At 29.8% G+C, this 14,139-nt stretch overlaps 1 protein-coding gene across 2 annotated transcripts in view; it reads right to left on the bottom strand.

Moving 5' to 3' along the window:
* LOC107997138 (FMRFamide receptor) overlaps positions 1-13,712 on the bottom strand; it is a 29,348-nt gene extending 15,636 nt beyond the window's left edge. Inside the window, exon 1 of one of the 2 annotated variants that reach the window (XM_062073386.1) lies at positions 12,598-13,712. The gene's annotated coding sequence lies outside the window, so the exon portion shown is untranslated. Of the gene's footprint in view, positions 1-10,196 lie in introns of both variants that reach the window. The other variant, XM_062073385.1, reaches the window with a different exon arrangement.
* Between the last annotated feature and the right edge of the window lie 427 nt (positions 13,713-14,139).

Consider the following 14,139-nt stretch of genomic DNA (forward strand, 5'->3'; position numbering starts at 1 on the left):
ACGATTAAATTATGCAACTGTATACGGCAAGTGAATCGGTTGAATCGGTAAAATTTCACGTAAATGTGGTGAGATTGGCTCGGTCCAAATTTCACAATCGTCAAGGCCGTGCACACACATTTCTCTCTCTCTCTCTCTCTCAAGATTCGGTCTTAGTGGACAGTGTTTCACGTTAAAATTAGATAAGAAGTTCCTACAATTGACTCAGAGTTGAGAACATCCAAAGCTAGAAGCTAGACGTATTTTTAGTGGGTTGGCAATAACGAAAGCAGCAGCTGATCATTTTATCGAGCCGACGATAGGTTTTTCATATGTTAAATGTTCAAGTAGAAAATAAAAATCGTGCCTTTATGTTTTTTGATCTTTCGATCAATTTAACTGGTTGATATTATATATGGTATATATAATACGCGTAATGGGTTCGTTGATGTTACGTCGCTGCAATTAAAAAAAGAATTACGATTTTTAGAGAAAATCATTTCGCGAGACGATATTTTGAATCGTTATGAGAGCGAATGTAAGGATATCGTGTCATACTGCCAAATTGGAAGTGCGCAATTTATAAATTCATTTATAGGACTCTAGCGATAATTGTTTTTTGTTTATAAATAAATCAGAAATTTTGAGTTATATATAAGCGAATGTATACTTATTTATAATCTTTCAAATTAATGATGGAAAAATTAGTTTCTGTTTAATAAATTTTTCAACAAGTGTTTTTTAACGCATCAATTTTTTGTTTCTTTATTAAACATTATTTTTTTTATCTTTTTGTTCTTATGTTTATTATATTATTAATTTCAATATTTTGTAAATGAATTTGCTAAGAATTGTTTAGCAGTTCTTGGGACGTTTAACTTCTTAATTTCTTTCATTCGAAATTATTTTTATATAATAAGAAATATTATCTGATATCAAAAAATAACTTTCCAGCGGTTTGAGAGTAAAAAATCTTTCTTCTTCTTTTTCTTCTTTATTCTATCTGATTTCTTTTTTCAGAACCACGATATTATTTTCAATGAAAATAAATTCTTATATCATGAATATTTTAGACATTACATACAATCTTTTATCTTTCTTTGTCATTGTTTAAAATTTCCAATAAATTTCAAATTTTTCAAGAAAATTTCTGAAAAAATATATCTGTTTTCTACATCGATAGAAATCCAAAATCCAAAGTCTAAACATCGCAAAAATTCTTGTATTGCAAACATATTAATGATACTTTTATTGTATTATATGAAATTTTATAAGTTATATATTAATCCAAGTGTAAAAATTTAGGTTAAAATCGAGTATAAAATTTGAATCATTTTTTTCAAAAATGTGTCATTTGCTTGAAGAAACAAAAAAATTTTTTTTTCCGAATTAAATAGCGAAAACTAACAAAAAACTTTTTATTCGGTATAAAATAAAGATCTCGTCTCTTTTCCTTTAAATGAAATTATATATACATTTTTTCGCCCCAATTGATCCATTATTATATTACATTCAAAATATTATATCTTCAGAACATGTATATCACGTGATAAACACGAAATTAATGTTCATAATATACAAAGTTCTATTGTACAGTACAATTCCATTAATATTAATTTGTCGGAACAAGAAACACATCTTGGGAAGTAGAAACTTATTTGTTCATATAAAAATATTTTCTTTAAAATGCTTAATGAATGTATTCAACTCTTACATACAATTTAAAACAATTTTGCGAATATGATAATTTTTTAATTATATTATATCATAAATGATATTTTATCCGTTTCTATCATATTATAGACACGTTCTTATATAAAAGGATACAGTCCAGGTATAGTAGAAATTCATCTTGAATTTTAGAAATGATCAATTCCTACGTAAGTTCTGGTTCGCACAAATGAAGTTCCATTGAATTCGAAACACTCTGCGCCTAATGGAATACGTCTCGTCAAGCTGAGAAAGTTGAGACACTTATTACAAGAATACAATTTAAGTTGTTGACTAAAAGACATGGATTTAGTGGCGCTTAGTCCCGTTATCCTGATTGTACCTTCAAGGCGTATAGTTGGACTCTCTCTCTCTCAAGAGAGAGATCAAGGACGCTTATTTACTTGGTTAATCTTTGCCTTTATCGTTTGAACGAACGGATCTTCCTCTTTTTTTTTTTTCTTACAAAGATAGAGAAGAAGTTTCGACGAGTTGAACGAAATATCTAGGAAGATGCATTTTGATCCATTTTATCTCTTTCTGTTTGTTTTAATTTTTCTCATCCAGCCATTTGTTTCTTCCGTTACATTTTACGGATGAGAAAATCAAATGATGTTTATTTTATGAAGATTGACATTTTTTTATTTTTTTTCGTTCTTTATCTGCTAGATAGATAAATGATTTATTTAATTTTTGTAAAATGAAAGGAAATATTATCAGTTATATATTGTTTGTCTGAAATTAATGATGAATTATTAGAGATATTGAGATAGATACTTGATTATATGCACTTATTCATCTTCATTTTGCGTATATAACTTGAATTAGACTAACCTGAACTAGATATGTATTGCAAGTAGATAGTTTTAGTGTTAATATTTATTAATTGTTTAATATTTTCTCAAAGCTCGTGATGTAACAAGTCATTTTCCTTTTGTTATATTTCTATGTAGCTATAATGAAATAATTAAGTATTTTCTACTATAAAATCGTTGATTTGGAATGATTCCAAATAAAAATATCTACTTCGACTCTTTCCAAAAACTATTTTGCCATTCTCCATAGCTTGGAGAATCTACGCGTTAGAGTTGCTGAAATTGGATCTATCGGATAAAGAGGTAGAAGAAATTTCTTATTCGGGTAACCATGAAACAGCCCTTAAATAGAATTTGGTCTAAAGCTATTTACTTCGAAAAGTTCATTTCAGGATAAGAAAAAATATATTAGCTCGTAAAAATATTCGAACATCATTTTATAGGGAATCTAATTTAAAAATTTTGATTTGAATAAAAATTTTTGTGTAAAAGATGATGAATTATATACGAAGCACTTTTTTTTTTAAATCTTTTTAAGAGAGTTGAAATGTATTATATCCAAAGTTTCAGTATTCTTTTATGTTTTAAATACAATTTTTTTGAACGATAGCAGCACATAGAATAATCTTTTTTTTTTTTGATCATCTATTCATGCTGAAAAATGATTACATATCAAATAAAAAAGTTGTATTTTATACTTTTTCGCTATACTTCTTTTCATATACGTGTGTAATTGTTTTATATAATAGATTTATTTTTAGTTTTCTTAATTTTTAATACGTGTATTGTTCCATTTTTTGTCAAATCAAATTCTTTCACGTTTTTCTTTCACTTTTGGATGCACTGAAAATTCTTCATCAATATTTAAGATTTCAAAATTAAGATTCATCGCTTTTGTAAAATTTTCTGTTTGAAAAATCTTTTTCATTGAGCTTTTCTTTCAAGCTTTATGCACATATATGAATAAATTATTAAAAAATTGAAGAATATATTTAAATCTTTGTAGATAATTTGAATTGATTGCTCGTGTAAACGAAAATTTCACTTTTAAATCCTTTCGAAATGGAAGAATTTTTATTTTTATTATATATAATGTATAATACGTAAAATATAAATCTTTTTTAAATATTTGATCATGCAATTGTACATTGAATTTATAGTATGTAGAAATGAGTATTCCAGAATTTTTTCAAATTTCTTGAAAGTCTAAAATAATAAAAAAATAAAATAATTGATTATACGAATATACGAAAAATATTTTTATTCGTGTAATAATGCATTTTTAAAAAAAATTAAATATCGCAGAATATTTAATTACATAATTATAACTATATATATATTTTTATTTATTTTATTTAATCGATTAACGAACGAATTATACCGCCTAACTTAATTAATTTAATTTAACCAATAATCACGATTAATTAATGGCAACGAATCGAATTACACAATTCTTGTTATTTCTATTGGAAAACTGTTCAGTTCGATAATATTGCCGACTATTAACGTGATTGGAAAAGTGTTCTCTTTTAATTGTCCATTATACGCAGAGTATTCTAATTTTTTCCAAACTTCTTTAATTTCCTATGATTTTACAAAATTTGAGTTAAAGATATAATAATTTTCCATTATAAATCAACTATTAAAAAAATATATGATTCCATTTAGAAAATATTCCACTTAACAAAAATAATTAATAAAGTCATATTACATCTCTTTTACACTTTTACAACTTTTATTACATGAAACATTTTTTCCTCGTGAAAGAAATAATTTGAAACAATCATGTTACTCGTAAGACCGAGTAATGCAACATATTATATTAAAATTACATTTAAACGATTGCCACCGATCGATGAGAGACAATTAAAAAATTATGATCAAATATGACTTGTCTCTTGACTTGTCAAGATCTTGTACAAGGCGTGTATAGGATAGGGAAATTCGGGCGTGAGATAGGAGGGTCGGTGGTTAACATTCTGGTTGGCAAGAATTTTCCTAAAATTCACAATTGAATACCGCCTCTGCATATAATGAAACAGAAACAACGTGAAAGAATCCTTAAAATGCAACCGTATTTCCACACTCTGTACGTAAACTGCTTTTGATAACACTCCCTTTTTTTTTCCTTTTTACGAGCACTGTTTATAAAAGTTTTAATAACAATCCATCCGTTTTTTTAAAATGGATATTACCATAGAGAAATATTAGCGTTCTTTATTCTCCAATGCATTCTACTCCAGCGATTGTTCCATTTAACGAATAAAAATCAGATGACGAATTATTTATTATTGCCTTTTCCTCTAAATATTAGGAATTAATTGCAATTAATTTTCAATACGATACGATTGAAAATTTACCTTTGACAATCTTTTTTTTTCAACGATTAACGATTAGATAACAATTGAAATTTTTCGAAGGAAAAATAACGTAATTAACTAAATTATGTAGATACACGTATATTTATATATTAATGGGTCATATATCACGTAATAAACACGAAATTAACGTTTCTACCGTACAAAGTTTTAAATATTGTACAGTGGAACTCTATTTATATTAACTTGTCGAACAAGCAATTTCATGTAACCAAATTGTTCATGTAACATGTAAGAGTTTATTTACGATTTTTCGCCCGATTAATGAGAGTTCACATTCATATGACAGGAAACTTCGTTAAATATAATTTCTAAAGCGCACAATGACGTATCAAATATAAATACTTTTTATTATAATCAGACGCTTTAAATTTTGAAATTTGTAAAACAAGTTGATTTATATTTTATTTTATTGAAAACATTTAACGTCTAATTCATCGAGCAATTTTCTTTATACGTGTTTATCAAAGATGCAAGAAACATTCCTTCTTCCTTAGATTTCTTAAATTCTCAAATGCAACGAAAATATATAAGCAGTTTCATTAATAACATTAAAAAAATCGAAAAAAAAACAATTAATTAGTAGAATTAGTAAACGAAACATTTGTTATTATTTACAATGTGGAGAGAAATTTTCATATAAGTAAGATGCATAGATAGAAAAATTTATACAACGTGTTCCTAAAATACAGTAGCCATATAATATGCACTTAGACACGTTCTGTTTCATTCATTCACTGAAAACAGTTAACCTGTTGTTTGTTTGCGTTAAATTTATAAACAACGTCAGTTAAAGATTTATCCCGATAATTTACAACTTGAAAAAGTAACAAGCAAAGAATTCTAATATAATTTATTTATTTCGGTTACAAGATACTGAAGAAATTTTCTTAAAGATCAATTTTATCGAATCATTCATTTGTTTAAACGAATATTATCCTTCAAATCGTAATGATTTTTGGAATAAACTATTTGGCATAGCTATTTGACAAGCAGACAAACTATCGCAATATCAACAGTTTTGACATTGTTTATAAACATGAATAGCAATGGTTGGCCAGATTCAGTAAACGAAACAGATTTTGTCTAATAATAAGTGCACGCCTACGCGTGATGAATTTTCAAAGTTAATTTTCTCGACAGAAATCAACGCGAGAGAATTTTCTTCGATTGTTTCTCGACAAACTTTCAATCCAAAAAAAAAAATCACTCTCCTTTGAAGAATCGCAATTCCAAAATTCTATATTTAATAATTCTTTAAAATAACAGTAGTTTAACAATAAATTCGAGTCGACTTAACGATTTTGAAGCTACACAACACATGGCTCTCAACGTTAACGTAACGCATTAACGATCTTCTTTAAAAACTAAACTCGGGCACATATGTTCCCGTGCAATATCACCCACTTTATACCAGAGACATGAATATGCAGTTCTTGAAAATTTGTATTTTAAATATAAGAGGATATTTATTGATATAAAGATTTTTAGCTAGTGATTTTTAGCTCAATTGAGACCTCAATTTTTTTTATGAAATATTTAATTGTAATTGAAATTAATATTAGAGTGCAAAATAAATGTAGAAGAGAACGATTAGTTCGTTTTATGTGCTGTAGTTTATATTTTTATTGTTGTAAATAAAATTTTTAGAGGTGAAAATATACACAAAGTGATACACAACTTTAGATGATGTAAAATGTTTAGTGCTCCATTATTTTCAAGTTGTAAAATCCTCAAGCAAAATTGTATTCAAACTGTAAAATAGTTGATTTTGTTTCTTTGAACAAATTCTTTTCTCGAGAAAAAAATCACTTCATTAAAATCAAAATTTTCAGATTGGATGAATTTTTATTTGTAAAATAAAATAAAAGAGAAGGGGGTTTTCTAAAATTTACATTTTCAAAAATATTAAGTCTTATTAATTATCGTGGTTTTTGCAAAATTTATCTAAGAACAAAAACATTGATCTTGAATAAAAATAAATTCGAAATTTTTTTTCTCAAAAACAAGGACACAAGCGATAAAATATTCTATCTATCTTGTTTATTTTCACGTATAGAACAATCTCTTATCGATAATATTAGATAATTCATATGATTCATATTCACGAATCAACTCGCTTCGAACAAATTTTATTATCTCCTCTCTTAACTCGTTGTTGCACGTAGAATCTTAATCAATTTAAATTGCCCTCGATTCGCGAAACATCCTATATATATATATATTCATACTTTTGACATAAAGAAGATATACCCTAGAATCCACATTCTTCCTCATTTCTTCCTTCTTTCGTCGTCGAATCTCACAATAACTCGTAATAAAAGTAAAGTAAAACTCACGATAAAAAAATTCCATTCCCATAAAATCGACATTAAGAAAAGAAAAGAAAAATTCCTCCTGTGTAAGAAGAAGAAAAATGCCAAGTACAGCGATCGGCTTTAGTCTTTCGGGCTCAACGGCCAATGACTACCCCCAAATAAAAGCGATTGATGTCGGAAATCTCGGTCGTAAATCGAAAATTTAGGAAGGTTACTTCACGATGTAGAAGGATGCCTTTCTCGCGTTTTATTTTCTCCCGCCTTCGCATTATCGTGAACGATCCTTTCGATCTTTGGCTATGCCGTTACGAGTGTACTTACATCGAGATGTGTTATTTCGAGTGGAGAGGGAAAATATTTTTCAACCATTGTCATCTTACATATATATATACATACACACGATGATTATTGCTTTTTACAGAAACAGAAACGTTACATTCGTTTCACGTTTTCGTTGTTATTTTTTTAACATCGTCGAACAGAAGATAGTCAATTTTTTAAGAAATAAATAAATAAATAATTAATTTAGATGATAAATTTAATATTTTTTATTTCTATTTAAAAAATAAAGATTCTGTCATCTATCATCGTAAGATATGGTCGAGCAGATTTCGTGACGCATCAATTATTGTATCCTTCACGTATAAAATATTCTTGATAAAGCATATTTAAGCATGTTTCGAAGCGTTATTTTGAAAAATTTAAAAGAAAAGATAGATATTTATAGTTTAAAAAAATATATATATTTTTAGGAGAAATTGTAGATATTCCATCATTCAAGTTTGTGATTGACGAAAAATATTTTTGCGAAAAGAAAAAAATAAATGAAAATTGCCTCAAAATTTCCATTAAAATAATAAAACACAGAGATATCGAATGATCAAATATGAAATAATTTTCTATAGCACACTGAATAACGATGATGATACTCGAATTCGCAGTCAAATAAACGTCTGCACGCATCGATATTTGCATATGTATTGGTCGAGTGAATCTCTCGCTGTTTTAGCTATTCACACCGATTGAATAATTCACCCTGATACGGTGAATTTGTCGATCCAAATACACCAACTTTACCTCAACTCGCACAACGTGTAGCTTCCTACACCTTTTTCTTTCTTTCTTTTCTTTTCTTTTCTTTTTTTTATCCCTCGTATTATTTTCTCATAATTTAACATCAATGGAACTCATTATTAAAGCTTCACGAGTTTCACTCGTCAGAAATAATTGATATAATTACGATAAATTTATGATAAATTCTCGTGAAAATATAGAATTAATAGAGATAAATATCTTCGAATTACACGTTATTCTGTAATTGAAAGGTTATATTGGAATATCTATACAGATTGAATAATTAATTTAACAATGGATAATCGTATTTTAATTACAATAATTTATCTTTGTATATTTTGATACTATATACATTTATGTATATATATTTGATTTCAAGTTTATTACGCGGTTATTATAACAACATACTCTAATTGCATTGTAAAATATTTACATTTCATGTTTAAGTGTTTAATGCAAAATATATATGGGAGAGTACCTTTAAAACAATTTTCAATGAAGATTTCAATAAATAATAAGACTTTTGATTAATTTTCTTCTTACATTCTTGCATATTTGAATACAAGCAATTGACTTTGAAATTCGACTTGAATTAATTTAAAAAACGGTAGAGTACGAGAATAATTTTAAATATATTTCGTTGAATAATATTTTTCCACTTCCACAAAACATAAATTTCAAAAGATCAGTCAGTTTCTTTAAAGTCAGATGTCATACGAATTGATCAAGACGTGTCATTTGAAATAAAGAATAGTTGGAAGAAGCTCAACTTGAAAGAATATTTCAACTCAAGTCGAACAACAAGTACAGCGTTGATAAAGCGCTATCAACTTACTTAAATACAAGTGTCAAATTGATTGATGATTGGGAACAACATGTAGAAACGTGAAAGGATATTGCAAGTCAAATAAATAATAGGTTTATATTGCCCAAGTAGTTTTAAATTACACGAGTTCAAGACCCTCGAATTCAATTTGATTAATCTAAACGAGATTTTAAATTGTATTTACACTAAGCAATTTTCAAGTCAACTTGTCTAACTCGTGCCGTTTATTTTATCCGATTAAAATGCAATATATATGAGTGATTTTGAACTTGTTTCAGAGATTGCTTATAATGTATAACTTAGAGGCAAACTTTCTTCAGGTAAACAATGTTATACCTAGATAATAATAATAATATGATGGTTAACAAATAATTTAAGTTAATATTAACTTCAACTTGAATATAATAAAATACAAGAGTGTTTTCTGTTTTTTTTTTCTGCAAAATTTCAGGATTATTATAATTTATAAGCGGGAAGAAATGTTATATAAAATTATTGAAAAATATATGCATACATTAGAAAATACGAGTTTTAAATGATCGAATGAGAATTTAAACATTTTAAGCTTTGAGAAATATCGTAAGTAAATTGTTTATGCAAATTAAAATTTATATGGATGCAACTATAAAATGGAATTGAATTTAAAATTTACTTCATCCTTTGAATATACATTTTACTTTGGATTTTATGTCTTTTTGCATATTATTGAATTTTCCATAAATATAAACATATGTTATTATAAAATTGTCTATAAAACTTAAAACATTTATATCTTTGCTATAATATTTTTTTCTCATATTTATTTAATCAAATTATATTCCCGCTCTGATCGAAAAAGTAAAACATTCTACACAAACGTCTATTTTTTTTCACAATTTTTTGATAACAATTTGATTAAATAAAAGAATAATTAGAGCCTTTTTATATCGTCATTCGTTTAAAAATCGTTATCTTATTATTCTACTTTTATACGATAGCGTGGAAAATAAGCATTAAATCGATCGACGATTACATTTATTCCCAATCAACGAAAACCGCATAATATGAAAAAGCTGTAAACAAAACAAAAGCATATTCCGTTTTATTTTTTTCTCACCTGATCGAACGTGTTAACTCGCATTTCCAAATATCCGAAATCATGACATAATTACTCGCTTCTCCATGACAATCATCACTAGAATATACGAGAACGAATCACAATAGGAATGTACGTAAAAAATAATCAGAATCGTAAATCATGTCGTATCGAGCAATCTGTCACAGATTTTTTCGTCAAATGCTGCAGCTTGCCCCTCCTTCTATCGATTTTTGATATAGCGTGTAACACCGTCCTTTCCGGTTTCAAATATTTCGAAGCGGAAAACTCGCAAGGGAATTGCATCTAATTTCGCAAAGACGATCTTTCAGTTGTTGATACGAAAAATATCGTTAATCTCAAACAATAGGACAGAGTTCAGTTTCTTTTGATCACAAAGAAACAATTCGAGATTGCACATTAAATCTCTCACGTCGGTAAGATTATCGCACATAGAGGTCTGGCACTGTTCTATATAATTTCCCTATGCAGTCTCGTATATCTTCTAGCTTAAAGGAGATCTACCTTTACACTCGTTTATTTAAAACCGTTTAAACGACGTATCTTTCAAACGTTTCATATCTCGTGCGTTTCTCTCATCGATCATAACCTCAAAACTTTCGGATATTTTATTTCTTTGCAGACACTGTTCATCGTATTTTTTCCATTCATCACTGTGTTTATTTATATATAGGAATTCTTGATTCTAATCCTTTTTCTTTTTTTTTAAATTACACGACTCTCTTTCTTGCGGATAAATTTGCAACTTTAATCTATCCTCGTAGAGCTATTCCCTTTATACGACTCTATATAAGAGATCCAGAAACAGTTTTCTACGAAAAAAGTCGATTACAATTCTTCCCCCGTTTTCTCGCATTCTTTTCCTCTGTCTCTCGAGAGAAATAGCAGGAAGTCCAAACACGAATGGTTCTTGTCCTCGTTTTCTTTTATCTCTTATCTTTGCCGGAGATATCGAGACAAAATCGAGACGGTCCTCCTTCGACGATCGTTGACAAGCACGATCGAATTGCTGTGAGGGCGCCACGGTCTCTCCTTTCGATTTGAAATCATGAAAACGATCCCTTTCGGGTTCGCGAACCCGGGATAATCGAATTTCTTCTTACACGTTTGCGACAAAAGTCGAGCCTATCGTATCTTTTTTATTGTCCCGCTGCTTCGACTAATATCATTTTTCTTTAATGGAGATTCGATCGATCGCTCCTGTTTCATCTGTCGAATTTTATCGATGCGATAATCGGTAGATTTAAATGCGATGCGTAATTAATATTCTGTTGAAGAATTATCATAGAAATACCTCTTGTTCGTTTATTTACTTTTAAATTTGAATTTAAAAATTAAAACTATTCTTGAATAGTTTATTGATTATTCCGAGAAATTAATAATTTGGACGACCTCGAACAACCATTCGGAACTATATTTTCCCGTGATTTAATCGTTATTTAAAGATGAAAGAAGTAATAGAATAATTTCGAAGTTCTTCGTTTTATCTTCGACGGCGATTCACCTTATTTAAAAACAATAATTTCATTCGAATGAAGCTAATTTCGCGTCGCATAATTCCGTGCAATTTATTTATTTGTTTCTCCCCTTCGAAAAAACTTTGTTACTTCGCCTAGCAAAAAAATTAATCCTTCATTAATTATCTTTCTTGCCGCTTTGCTGCCAATACAGTTTATCAAATTTTAATTAACGCATCGATTTCAGTTCGCGCCTGTGACCAAAAATCTATACCCTCTTTTCCTTCTTCTTCTTTTTTTTTTTTTTAAGAAATTGATTTCGACGATGATAAAATTACATTTAAATCGTCGCTTTATCGTTCGTTTGACACGATCCTCTGAATGTCAGAAATGATATGGAATATTAACGTTGGTTAAACTTTGCCTTGCAGCAGATAAGAGATATTTTTCGTTAGAATTAACCGGATTAATATTCGCTGTAACTTCTGATGAAACTTGAGTGGATAAATGGGAAAACCAATTTTGAATAAACGATTCGTAGAAGGGGGGTAATGTCGAGTGGAGAGATATTAAAAAATGTCGACGCATCAATCTGATCTGGATGAAGAGGAATTTAAATATATCATTCGGAGGGCGAGAAGAATAGGCTAAGTTAACGAGGAAAAACGCTTTTTCGGGTCAACAGTTTGTTAAGAGGCTCGAGGCTTTTATACTTAATCCTGACATAAGTTCTTTTTTTGTCTATTCAAACATATCCCGCGCTCCCTTATCCAAAAGAGAATGAGGAGGAACAAGAAACAAGACAATTCGGAATGTCAATTAATTAAAATTATGGGAAATAAATTACGAGATTTTCAAGGATTTAGAGGAACGACGTTGATATCAATAATTTTTTCGTTTTTCGCGTATTACTTTCTCCTTTTTTACGCAAATTTAATCCGCACCTTTGTCTCGAAAAATATTTTCTCTCCACGTATATTCTTTTATTCTTCCTTTTATTTCTTCTCGAATTCGAAACGGTATTTCTTTTTTTTAAACACAGGTCCCAGGTTTTCTTCTCAAGATTCTTCGACCGTTGTTCCAACTTGAATCGTCGATCGTGTTTACACTTTTCTTCGAAATCCGCCCCGATTTTCGTGCACGGGTTTCTTCTTTTTTTTCTCTTTTATCTTATTGGCACCTTATTTGAAATGTTCTAAAATTACGTCGACGACACTCCCGACGTCGATATCACTTGGCTCCGTTTTCAGATTTTCACCCGAGCGTTTGTTTCCTTTTTTTAGCCGGCTGCGAGCCGCGCGAACTCTCTCACGATCCCCCTTCCTCTCACTTTTCTCCCTTATACATAATCTTCGTGCAAGAAAATAACCCCTTCACACTCGCCACTCGTGATCCAAGGATCGACATTTCAATCCGAAATTCTTCCCCGCGGAAAGCGATAAGGCCGACACGCAACCTCGAAGCGCTTGCAGCGCACTGAGCGCTCCGCCAAAGAGAATGATCACAAGAGTGATCCGCGGAAGGAGTGAGACGAGTGACCCTGGCAGTGGATTCCGCCTGCGCGGAATCTCCTCTCTCTCTCTCTCTCTCTCTCCACCCCTAACCTCATCCGTCGATCCGTCTCTCTTCCCTGTCATCGTCGCTTTTCCATTCCCATCTTTTCTCATTTTTAGAAAAAAAAAGTCCTCGTGTTTTTCCCCCATTCATCCCTCATGTTTCGTCCTCGTGTTTCATTTCTAACGCGTCCCTTACGAGCTTATCCAACGCTGCACGTTTTATTTTTTGTCTTTTTCTGCCTCTTTTTTCCCCCGCTCCATTTTCACTCCTTAGCTCTCCCTCTTGTTTTCTTTCCGCAACCCTCTCGCCAGAGAGCGCCTCTCTCCTCCCCACCACATTTGTCTCGTTCTCGACGATCCTCTGTCCTTCTTCATCCTCGCCTCCATTCATAGAGTTCGGACGCGTCGAAGACAGTGAAAGAGATCGACCCACGCGTCCACACACTACGTTAATTCAGGCGAGCGGCGCATTCGATTTTTCGATTGTTAATTCGTAACGATTCTCTCATATTGTAAGTATGTATATATATATATTCGTTTTATGAAGATAGAGTTAGATTTGATTTAAGTGATGAGAAGTGAGTTACATTTGTATTTCCCGCCAATTTTGTTTTGTTCTTCGAAGATAGACGATTTGGTGTTAATATCATCAACGAGTTTAAGGTAAATTGGTAGAAAAGATATAATTGGAGGAGAAATTCGTTGTAAGTCGAGGCCAGTGTTTTTCAAATTGTTCTGACATTCGAAGCAATTGCCAAAAATGAGAAAACTAGGAGGAAAATAATATATATATATAATTATTTTTATTATATCCATTAATTGTTATTTATTTCAAGATTTACTTGTAACGTTTTGAATTCATATCGTATTTTACATAAAACACATTCTTTTCGTAGGATTGATCTTTTAATTTCGAATTGTAATTATCGA

This window comes from Apis cerana, linkage group LG3, assembly GCF_029169275.1.
Source record: "Apis cerana isolate GH-2021 linkage group LG3, AcerK_1.0, whole genome shotgun sequence".
Taxonomy (NCBI): Eukaryota; Metazoa; Arthropoda; class Insecta; order Hymenoptera; family Apidae; genus Apis; species Apis cerana.